Genomic DNA, 12,533 nt, shown 5'->3' on the forward strand with positions numbered 1-12,533 from the left:
CCCCTCTCTGCTGTGCAAGTCATATGAAATACTGCTGCTCTTCTGCCTCTCCCCTCCTCACTCACTGTCAGACTCCTCACACAGCACAACCAGCTGCTTTTTCCCAATGATGAACTCTTCACCTAGCTCTCCTCTCACTTCTCCTCCTACTCTGACTGCATGTTGTAAGTGTAAACACACAGTACAAACATGCTGCCCCTGTAATCGCTGTGCCTGATGCAAATGTTTCACTTTGCTTCATGAGAGAACCGGCCCTGCAGTGATATATTGGTAACTATTGCTTCTCACAATCCATAGTGGACTTAGTCCCAGTTTTAATTTTTATCTATGTGTAGAACTATAAAAACAATTATCAAAACTTCAATGTAACAAAATACATCCCTCATATGTACTATACTGATGAGTATATTATACCTTATGCTGGGAATACACGATGAGTTTTTTTGGCAGATAGATGGCTCAATAGATAATTACTGACCATTTTGATTTTAATCGTTTTTCTGATCAATTTTCTCATAGAAGTAAATGGAAAACTATCAGAAAAATGATCGAAAAATCGATCGGACAGTAAATCTGCCAAAAAAATGAATTCCCAGCATTAGAAAAAAAATCATACTACACTTAATCTGTGAATGTCTTTTAACTTTCATTCAGGAAACTTTTTACCGCTTGATAAAGACGTGGAATGGCACAATGATTTTGAAACATCATTACACACATTGCTGGATTCTGATAAAGTGGTTTGCTCTGAAGATTTCATTGCCCCCATGTTTGTTTACAGGTAAAAGTTAACTTGCTTCCACCACACATGATCACTTTAAGGCTGCTTCCACACAGGGACGTTACAGGCGCACGTTAGTGCAGCCTGTAACGCTCCCCCAACACACAGCAATGTAACACAAGTGGGCTGTTCACACTGCCCACGTTGCGTTACATGTAACGCTGCACGTTCTTCAGAAAGTGCAGCATACTATAGCGCTACAGTGGCTTAAGCCGTGTTAGACTGTCTGCACATGCTCAGTCATGTTGGGGAGGAGCGGAGAGCGGCCAGGCACACGGCTAATTAATATTCACCGCACGTTGTGACGTGCAGTGTTTACTTCCTGGAGCGGCCGCTCTGTGCGGCGATTGGCCGGCGGGACCACGTGATGCCGTATGCGTCCAAGAGTACGCATCACGGCATCACGGACGCCAGAGTGAGCTGCACAACGCGGCTCACTCCGACGTCCACATCGAAGAGCACCAGGCGTTGCGTTAGGGGCACGGTATGCTACCTTAACGTGGCCCCTAACGCAACGTCTTAGTGTGCAAGTAGCCTAAAAGTGTTTCCTTCAAGGGCACCTGAACTTACACTAAATGCATATTAAAAAAAAATCCTTTCATGTGGATATAAGAAATATTTTACTATGTTGGCCTCAACTGAAACACAGTAAAAATGCAGCAGAACTATAATTGCCATTTTAGAAAATTGCAAATGCATTTAGTATGAATGCATTCCCATGGATCCAATTGTAATTTTATTTGGGTTTGTGTTTGTGCTCATGCTTTTGTCCTCCCCTCCACCTGCTTGTGACCCCCTGAAAATGCACATGTAAACACGCACCATATAAATCTCTTCACAATCTGAGATGCTCCATGAATGCAAAGGCTGGAGCCAGTGAAAATATAGCTACATATGGGGTGTATGCACTAAACTACGTGAAGCAAAATAATGTACGTTTAGTCTTAGGCTGGTTTCACAGTGGGACGTTAAAGTCCCACGTTACAGCAGCCAGTAACGCAGCCTAACTCACAGCACTGTAACATTAATGTGCTGTTCACAGTGCCCACGTTGCGTTACATTGTAACGCTACACGTTGAATGAAAGTGCAGCATGCCAATACTGGGCTTTAGCTGCGTTATACTGCTTGCACGTGCTCAGTGACTAGCCACATGGCTAATTAATATTCACTGCACTGTGGTGACTCGTGGTTGGACTGGTAGTGTTGTCCGGATCATGAACGAATCATTCATTTGATCCGGATATTTTTTGTGAGTCGAATCATCTGGATCATCACAATGAAAGCTTCGGTTCACAGTGGATGTCTGTCTGGAAGAAACAGGAACCTACAGAATGTACAGTGCAGGGAAAGTCCTGTCCTGCTAGTCATTTCACCCCCAGTTTGCTTCCCTAGTAAAATGATTCAAATGATTTGGTTCAAAGATCCGGATCTTTTCAATGATCCAATTCGAATGATCCGAATCCTTAAAAAGATCCGGACTTCCCATCACTATCCTGGAGCGGGTGCTTTGAGAGCTGCATAACAGGGCTCAATCTGACGTCCAACTTCAACACCACCACACGTTGCATTAGGGGAACGTTATGCGACCTTAACGTCCCCTAAAACGCAGCGTCTTGGTGTGAAAGTAGCCTTACTGCAAAATGAGTAGAGAAGAATGCAATACATTAAATGCAATGCATTACGCTCCACGCTACACATGTACAGGGCCAAATTTACAGCTCAGGAGCCTATAGGCACATAAGCTTCCCCCGTTGCGGTCCTGCAGCCGTGAGCACAGAAAAAGGCACAGAAAAGCTCCTGGCATGCGAGCACAGCGGGCCGCACATTTGCAGAAACGTATGACTTGCCGCGACTGGCCAGATCACTCCGGGGGGGGGGGGGGGGTAATTACAAGTCAATGGAGCAGTCGGAGAGGAACGGCCATGCACCTCATGGGGCTGGGGGAAGCCCCAGGTAAGTATAAATATACACATAAGCGACATGTCAGATACGCTTGAATGCTGTTTTTCCTGAAAAATTTTTCTGAATTGGATCCATTTTCACATCGACAGAACTATGTGACGGAACACATGATTTGGTATTTGCCTGTGGAGCTTGGCAGCTGTGGAACTTGGCAGCTGTGAAATTTGGCAGCTGTGCTGTAATTCAGTGTGACAACTTTTATGAACTTAAGTGAAGCATGTTGTGCTGAGGCCAGAGACAGCTGCTATTTTGATGTTAAAGGGTATCAACCAGTAACAGGTTGGCTTAAATTTCTAATAAAATAAATGTATTTGATCTCATAAGTACTTGAATTTTAAACGCTGAAGTCTTGCAGCCTGATTTTGTGTAGCAGTGCATTGTTATTTTAATCATGTACATGTATTATATTCCAGTGCTACAGGAAGAATTGATAGAGAATTTGGAGATATACACGACCTTCTTAAAAAAGCTTCAGAAATAACAGGTACAGATTGCTCTGATTTATTTTTGTAGATGTGTGTAGAGAAGGAAATCTGAAATAAATTTAGTTAACAAAAAAAAAAAAAAAAAATCTTAGTGCACATAAAACTGCAAAATAAATTTGGAGTGAGATGATATGCCATTAAGCAACTGTGCTGTACAAATTAGTAATTTTGTTTACCATAAGGTACTAATAATCTAGTCATACCCAGAGTCCACTTGGAAACTTTTGGTCCCAGAGCCTTCTGTCATGCTGCCCCTACGTTTTGGAACTCCTTACCTCAACAGATCAGGACAGCTCCATCCCTGGACGTGTTTAAATCCAGACTGAAAACCCACCTGTTCAGTTTGGCATTTGCAGAAATATAACTTTTGTTGTGTGAATACTTCATCCTACTAATTACTGAATCTGAGAGAGCCTAAGCGCTTTGAGTCCTATGGGAGAAAAGCGCTATAGAAATGTTATTGTATTGTATTGTATTTGTTTGCCAAAATAAATAAATACCTAGAATAGAAATATCACTTTTAGAAACCTTGACACACCGGGGCTGGGGGGTTGGAGGGTAGGATGCCGCTTGGGTATCGTGGAGGCTGGATGTGTGTGAGAGGAGGAGCTCCTGTGCTGGACCCTGCTAACAGTTATGGCAGCGTGAGCTAATTTTTAGCGATGACCTCTAAGAAGAAAAGCCAGGAAGGATGCCTTGGAGTCAATTGGTGGATGTTAAAACTGTTCCTACTTACATAGGACAAGCTCGTAGTCAAGCCGGGAGGTGAGGGAGGGAGATGGTGCCATGACACCAGGGCTGGATTACCGACCAGGCAACAGAAGCAGTTGCTTGGGGCCCCCATTCAGAGTCAAAGGGGCCCCATCAGCACATAATCTAGCCCTCACCATCCTGTCAAAGGACGCCACCCGCTGCTGACTGTCTTCAGAGCCGGGCTCTCCTCCTGGGTTGCTCTCCTGCTACTGTATGCTCTGTCGCTGCCCGCTCCTCCCTCCCTTGCCACAGAGAACCACAGCTGCAGTTGGCAGGAATGATAGCAGCAGGTGAAAAACGCCCACTCACCTATCCGTGATACAAGCGATAGCGGTCCCATCATCCGAAACCCATCTGTCTCCTCTACAGTGCCACCCCTTGCTCCGAACTTCCTGATTCTCAGATCAGACAGGAAGTAGGAAGTAGTAATAGTAGTAGTAACAGAGCAGTGGCACTCTATAGGAGTCTGATGGACCCCTATTGCTTGGATCGCAATAGTTGAATGCGAGTCATCTGGTGCTGTTATTCTCCCCCGCTGCGGCTGCCCTTATCTGCAGGACTACCGTATTCACTGGGATGGAGGCTGCATGGTGGCTGTCTAGTTTGGGAGGAAATTGGTTGTTTTGTGGTGGGGGTGGGGGGGGGGGGTGTTATGTAATTCTGTCTGGGGGGCGGCTTCCGGGTTGGCAGTGTCCAGAGCTTTCTGTTATTGCCAGGCTGGAGATGCAGTGGGAAAGTGCTGCCGCTGTGATATCTGGCACCCTCTTTACATGGGTGCCCCGAGTGACAACGCCCCAGCCTTTCATCTCTCCCTCTGCATGTTGGCGCTGCTATTCCGTGCATTGTGCACCCGCAGAGGAAAGGGGGCTGTTTCCCATAGCAACCAGTAGAGTGGCTGCCCCGGTGTGTCCGGCATGTTGCTGTTCACACAGCAGCTGCATCTTCTCATTCTATTATGGGGGGGGGGGGGGGCAAATCAGTTACATTGCTTAGGGCCCCATTTAGCCTTAATCCGGCTCTGCATGACACCTTCAAGTCCAGTGCGCCGACAAAATAACCTACCTGTCGAATCTTCCTACATTCACTGACACACATATAGGCAGGAAGGTTAGGGATAGGGAGGGGGTAGTAAAGTCAATGGGATGTAGGTTAGTTCGGCGAAGTAGGTTAATTCGTTGGAAAACCGGAGGTGTTTTCCTCACAATCCCAGCCCTCCTCTCCACCGCAAAAGATAGCCTGTACTCACTCCTCAGCACAGAGGATTTAACAGGCCTATAAGCACAATATTGAGGAGGTTACGATGGAGATCAGCCACGTGGGCAACCACATGGAAGAGCTGGAGCAAGCACAGGCACTTTTGGAGGAGAAAGTTGAGCAGCTTGTGGGGAAAACACATGATCAAAAGCTGTGCCGCCATGTTTACGAGCAGGGTGACTTAGAGAGCTGAAAGCAGGAGGAATAAAGTTAGAATACTTTGCCTATCTAAAGTATCCCCCGAATATAGGGGTGTTCGGTTCGATCTCAGCCGAGCACCGCATGGTGCTCGGCCGAACAGCGCGGCCTCCTCCCCTCGCTTACTGGCGCCTTCAGGCAGCCAATAATCGGCGAGGATGTTTTTTTGCGCAGCTATGGTCGCACAGCCTAGCTGGCTGTGACCACAGCTGTGATTGGCGGAGCGGGTATATAACACCCGAAGCGCAGCTCGCTCCATCGCCATTCGCATTTGGGTTTAGCTTGGGGTAGGTAGGGAGTGACTAGGACAGAGAGAGACAGAGCAGTTAGGTGACAGCTAGGCCAGCCACCGTGCCCCAGCCTCACCACCACTGCCAGCAGCAGCCACAGTGCCCCAGCCTCAACACTGCCAGCGGCCCAGCAGCAGCCACAGAGCCCCTGCCAGCCTCACCACTGCCAGCGGCCCAGCAGCAGCCACAGAGCCCCTGCCTCACCACTACCAGCAGCAGGCACAGTGCCTCAGCCTCACCTCTGGCAGCAGGCAGCCACAGTGCCCATAAAAAACACAGTTTATAGCATTGTACTGTTGCTCATTGTTGGACAAAAACTACTTTCAGTGCCAGCTGGGATCAGCTGTGCCCACAAAAAAACACAGTTTATAGCATTGTACTGTTGCTCGTTGTTGTAAAAAAAAAAACTACTTTCAGTGCCAGCTAGGATCAGCTGTGCCCACGAAAAAAACACAGTTTAAAGCATTGTACTGTTGCTCATTGTTGTAAAAAAAAACAGTACCATCAGTGCCAACTAGGATCAGTTGTGTCCATAAAAAAACAAAGTTTATAGCATTGTACTGTTGCTCATTGTTTAAAAAAAAAAAAAAAACCTACTTTCAGTGCCAGCTGGGAACAGCTGTGCCCACAAAAAACACAGTTTATAGCATTTTACTGTTGCTCATTGTTGTAAAAAAAAACAAAAACAGTACTATCAGTGCCAACTGGGATCAGATGTGTCCATAAGATAAAACCACAATTTATTGCATTGTACTGTTGTTCATTGTTGTAAAAGAAAAAAACTACTTTCAGTGCCAGCTGGGATCAGCTGTGCCCACAAAAGACACGGTTTATAGCATTGTACTGTTGCTCATTGTTAGAAAAAAAATTACTTTCAGTGCCAGCTGGTATCAGCTGTGCCCACAAAAAAACACAGTTTATAGCATTGTACTGTTGCTCATTGTTGGAAAAAAAAAACTACTTTCAGTGCCAGCTGGGATCAGCTGTGCCCACAAAAAACCCAGTTTATAGCATTGTACTGTTGCTCATTGTTGAAAAAAATACTTTCAGTGCCAGCTGGGATCAGCTGTGCCCACAAAAACACACAGTTTAGAGCATTTTACTGTTGCTCATTGTTGTAAAAAAAAAACAGTACTGTCAGTGCCAACTGGAATCAGATGTGTCCATAAAAAAACACAGTTTATAGGATTGTACTGTTGCTCATTCTTGTAAAAAAAACTACTTTCAGTGCCAGCTGGGATCAGCTGTGCCCACAAAAAAACCCAGTTTATAGCATTGTACTGTTGCTTATTGTTGTAAAAAAAAATACTTTCAGTGACAGCTAGGATCAGCCGTGACCACAAAAAACACAGTTTATAGCATATTACTGTTGCTCATTGTTGTAAAAAAACAAAACAGTACTGTCAGTGCCAACTAGGATCAATTGTGTCCATAAAAAAAACCCAGTTTCTAGCATTGTACTGTTGCTCATTGTTGGAAATAAAACTACTTTCAGTGCCAGCTGGGATCAGCTGTGCCCACAAAAAAAAAAAACAGTTTCTAGCATTGTACTGTTGCTCATTGTTGGAAAAAACCTACTTTCAGTGCCAGCTGGGATCAGCTGTGCCCACAAAAAAACACAGTTTATGGCATTTTACTGTTGCTCATTGTTGTAAAAAAAAAATACTTTCAGTGACAGCTGGGATCAGCCGTGACCAAAAAAACACAGTTTATAGCATTTTACTGCTGCTCATTGTTGTAAAAAAAAAACAGTACTGTCAGTGCCAACTGGGATCAGTTGTGTCCATAAAATAAAAACACAATTTATTGCATTGTACTGTTGCTCATTGTTGTAAAAAAAACTACTTTCAGTGCCAGCTGGGATCAGCTGTGCCCACAAAAAAAAACACGGTTTATAGCATTGTACTGTTGCTCATTGTTGTAAAAAAAACTACTTTCAGTGCCAACTGGGATCAGCTGTGCCCACAAAAAAAACACAGTTTATAGCATTGTACTGTTGCTCATTGTTGGAAAAAAAACTACTTTCAGTGCCAGCTGGGATCAGCTGTGCCCACAAAAACACACAGTTTAGAGCATTTTACTGTTGCTCATTGTTGTAAAAAAAAAACAGTACTGTCAGTGCCAACTGGGATCAGTTGTGTCCATAAAAAAAACACAGTTTATAGAATTGTACTGTTGCTCATTGTTGTAAAAAAAAACTACTTTCAGTGCCAGCTAGGATCAGCTGTGCCCACAAAAAAAACCCAGTTTATAGCATTGTACTGTTGCTTATTGTTGTAAAAAAAAAATACTTTCAGTGACAGCTAGGATCAGCCGTGACCACAAAAAACACAGTTTATAGCATATTACTGTTGCTCATTGTTGTAAAAAAACAAAACAGTACTGTCAGTGCCAACTAGGATCAATTGTGTCCATAAAAAAACCCAGTTTCTAGCATTGTACTGTTGCTCATTGTTGGAAATTATTATTATTATTATTATTATTATTATTATTTATTAGATTTATATAGCGCCAACATATTACGCAGCGCTGTACAATAAATAGGATTACAGACAATCATAACAGGGTTGACAGAACAATACAGGTAACAGACCATAGATACAACAATACAGGTAATAGCAATAAGATACGCAACACAATGCAGATAATAGTACAATGCCAGATCATAAACTGGAATGGTAGTGGTAAAAATTACCAGTTCCAAATTCTGGGTAAAGTGCACATAGTCAAGTATGATACACAAGGGAAGAGGGCCCTGCTAAAGGCTTACAATCTAGAGGGAGGGGCTGGTGACACAAAAGGAGGGGGTGCATCAAGAAGTTATTGGCAGAAAGGATTAGGATAGTGTTGAGTTGATGTAGGCCTCCTTGAAGAAGTGAGTTTTGAGTGCTTTTTTGAAGGTGTTGAAGGTGGGAGCGAGCCTGATGGGCAGCGGGAGAGAGTTCCACAGGATAGGGGCAGCTCTAGTGAAGTCCTGCAGTCTGGAATGGGAGTGCGAGATGCGTGGGGTGGTTAAGAGGAGGTCGTTGGAGGAGCGAAGTGGGCGGCCAGGTGTATATCTGCTGACCAGGTCAGAGATGTAGGTTGGGCAGGACTTGTGTAAGGATTTGTATGCCAAACATAGGATCTTGAAGCTGATTCTGAAGTGAATTGGAAGCCAATGAAGGGATTTGCGTAGGGGAGTTGTGGAGACAGAGCGGTGGGAAGAGTAGATGAGTCTGGCTGCTGCGTTCATGATGGATTTTAGGGGGGCGATGCGGTTTTGAGGAAGGCCTGACGAGAGGGAGTTGCAGTAGTCCAGGCGGGAGATGATGAGGGCATGGACAAGGAGTTTGGTAGTGTCTGGTGTCACGAAAGGCCGGATCTTGGAGATGTTGCGTAAGTGGAAATAGCAGGCTCTAGCTACGGTTTGGATGTGGGAGGTGAAGGAGAGGGCCGAGTCTAGGGTGACACCCAGGCAGCGGGCTTGTGTAGTTGGATGAATGATTGTGCCATTGACAGTGACATAGAGGTCAGTGGGGGGTGAAGCAGCACGGGGCGGGAAGATTAGGAGCTCAGTCTTATCCAGGTTTAATTTTAGGAACCTGGCAGACATCCACGATGAAATAGCTGAGAGACCAGAGGATACCTTCTCCATGGTGGTGGTGGAGAGGTCAGTGGTATGGAGGTAAATCTGGGTGTCATCTGCATATAGGTGATAGTTGAAACCCAGAGAGGAGATGAGTTTTCCGATGGAGGCGGTGTAAATGGAGAACAGCAGGGGACCAAGAACAGAGCCTTGGGGGACCCCAACTGAAAGTGGGAAGGAGGTTGAGGAGGAACCATTGAAGGAGGTCTTGAAGGAGCGATTTGAGAGGTAGGAGGAAAACCATGCTAGGGCACGGTCTTGGATACCCACAGATTGCAGGGACTGGAGTAGCAGGGAGTGATCAACAGTGTCGAATGCTGAGGAGAGGTCTAGGAGGAGAAGGATAGTGTATTTTCCTTCGGCCTTGGCAAGCGTGAGGTCATTGACGACCTTGGTGAGGGCAGTCTCGGTGCTAAACGCTCTAGGAGTTTAGATGGAAATAAAACTACTTTCAGTGCCAGCTGGGATCAGCTGTGCCCACAAAAAAAAAACAGTTTCTAGCATTGTACTGTTGCTCATTGTTGGAAAAAAAACTACTTTCAGTGCCAGCTGGGATCAGCTGTGCCCACAAAAACCCAGTTTCTAGCATTGTACTGTTGCTCATTGTTGGAAAAAAACTACTTTCAGTGCCAGCTGGGATCAGCTGTGCCCACAAAAAAAACACAGTTTATAGCATTTTACTGTTGCTCATTGTTGTAAAAAAAAAATACTTTCAGTGACAGCTGGGATCAGCCGTGACCAAAAAAACACAGTTTATAGCATTTTACTGTTGCTCATTGTTGTAAAAAAAAAAAACAGTACTGTCAGTGCCAACTGGGATCAGTTGTGTCCATAAAATAAAAACACAATTTATTGCATTTTACTGTTGCTCATTGTTGTAAAAAAAACTACTTTCAGTGCCAGCTGGGATCAGCTGTGCCCACAAAAAAAACATGGTTTATAGCATTGTACTGTTGCTCATTGTTGGAAAAAAAAAACTACTTTCAGTGCCAACTGGGATCAGCTGCGCCCACAAAAAAAACACAGTTTATAGCATTGTACTGTTGCTCATTGTTGGAAAAAAATACTTTCAGTGCCAGCTGGGATCAGCTGTGCCCACAAAAAAACACAGTTTATAGCATTTTACTGTTGCTCATTCTTCTAAAAAAAATACTTTCAGTGACAGCTAGGATCAGCCGTGACCACAAAAACACAGTTTATAGCATTTCACTGTTGCTTATTGTTGTAAAAAAAAAAAAAAGTACTGTCAGTGCCAACTGGGATCAGTTGTGTCCATAAAAAACACAGTTTATAGCATTGTACTGTTGCTCATTGTTGTAAAAAAAACTACTTTCAGTGCCGGCTGGGATCAGCTGTGCCCACAAAAAAACACAGTTTATAGCATTTTACTGTTGCTCATTGTTGTAAAAAAAAACTACTTTCAGTGCCAGCTGGGATCAGCTGTGCCCACAAAAAAACACAGTTTATAGCACTTTACTGTTGCTCATTGTTGTAAAAAAAACAGTACTGTCAGTTCCAACTGGGACCAGTTGTGTCCATTAAAAAAACACAGTTTATAGCATTGTACTGTTGCTCATTGTTGGAAAAAAACTACTTTCAGTGCCAACTGGGATCAGCTGTGCCCATGAAAAAAACACAGCTTAAAGCATTGTACTGTTGCTCATTGTTGTAAAAAAAAATACTTTCAGTGACAGCTAGGATCAGCCGTGACCACAAAAAACATAGTTTATAGCATTGTACTGTTGCTCATTGTTGTAAAAAAAAAAACAGTACTGTCAGTGCCAACTGGGATCAGTTGTGTCCATAAAAACACAGTTTATAGCATTGTACTGTTGCTCATTGTTGTAAAAAAAACTACTCTCAGTGCCAGCTGGGATCAGCTGTGCCCACAAAAAAACACAGTTTACAGCATTGTACTGTTGCTCATTGTTAGAAAAAAAAAACACTTTCAGTGCCAGCTAGGATCAGCTGTGCCCACAAAAAAACCCAGTTTCTAGCATTGTACTGTTGCTCATTGTTGGAAAAAAAACTACTTTCAGTGCCAGCTGGGATCAGCTGTGCCCACAAAAACACAGCTTATAGCATTGTACTGTTGCTCATTGTTGGAAAAATAAAACTACTCTCAGTGCCAACTGGGATCAACTGTGCCCACAAAAAAACACAGGTTATAGCATTGTACTGTTGCTCATTGTTGTAAAAAAAACTACTTTCAGTGCCAGCTGGGATCAGCTGTGCCCACAAAAAAAACACAGTTTATAGCATAGTACTGTTGCTCATTGTTGGAAAAAAAAACTACTTTCAGTGCCAACTGGGATCAGCTGTGCCCACAAAAAAAACACAGTTTATAGCATTGTACTGTTGCTCATTGTTGGAAAAAACTACTTTCAGTGCCAGCTGGGATCAGCTGTGCCCACAAAAAAAAACACAGTTTATAGCATTGTACTGTTGCTCATTGTTGGAAAAAAAAACTACTTTCAGTGCCAACTGGGATCAGCTGTGCCCACAAAAAAAAACACAGTTTATAGTATTGTACTGTTGCTCGTTGTTGGAAAAAAAACTACTTTCAGTGCCAGCTGGGATCAGCTGTGCCCACAAAAAAACACAGTTTATAGCATTGTACTGTTGCTCATTGTTGGAAAAAAAAACTACTTTCAGTGCCGGCTGGGATCAGCTGCACCCACAAAAAAACACAGTTTATAGCATTGTACTGTTGCTCATTGTTGGAAAAAAATACTTTCAGTGCCAGCTGGGATCAGCTGTGCCCACAAAAAAACACAGTTTATAGCATTTTACTGTTGCTCATTCTTCTAAAAAAAAAATACTTTCAGTGACAGCTAGGATCAGCCGTGACCACAAAAAAACATAGTTTAAAGGCATTGGACTGTTGCTCATTGTTGTAAAAAAAAACCAGTACTGTCAGTGCCAACTGGGATCAGTTGTGTCCATAAAAACACAGTTTATAGCATTGTACTGTTGCTCATTGTTGTAAAAAAAACTACTTTCAGTGCCAGCTGGGATCAGCTGTGCCCATGAAAAAAACACAGCTTAAAGCATTGTACTGTTGCTCATTGTTGTAAAAAAATACTTTCAGTGACAGCTAGGATCAGCCGTGACCACAAAAAGCATAGTTTATAGCATTGTACTGTTGCTCATTGTTGTAAAAAAAAAACAGTACTGTCAG

Source organism: Hyperolius riggenbachi, chromosome 7 (assembly GCF_040937935.1).
Source record: "Hyperolius riggenbachi isolate aHypRig1 chromosome 7, aHypRig1.pri, whole genome shotgun sequence".
Taxonomy (NCBI): Eukaryota; Metazoa; Chordata; class Amphibia; order Anura; family Hyperoliidae; genus Hyperolius; species Hyperolius riggenbachi.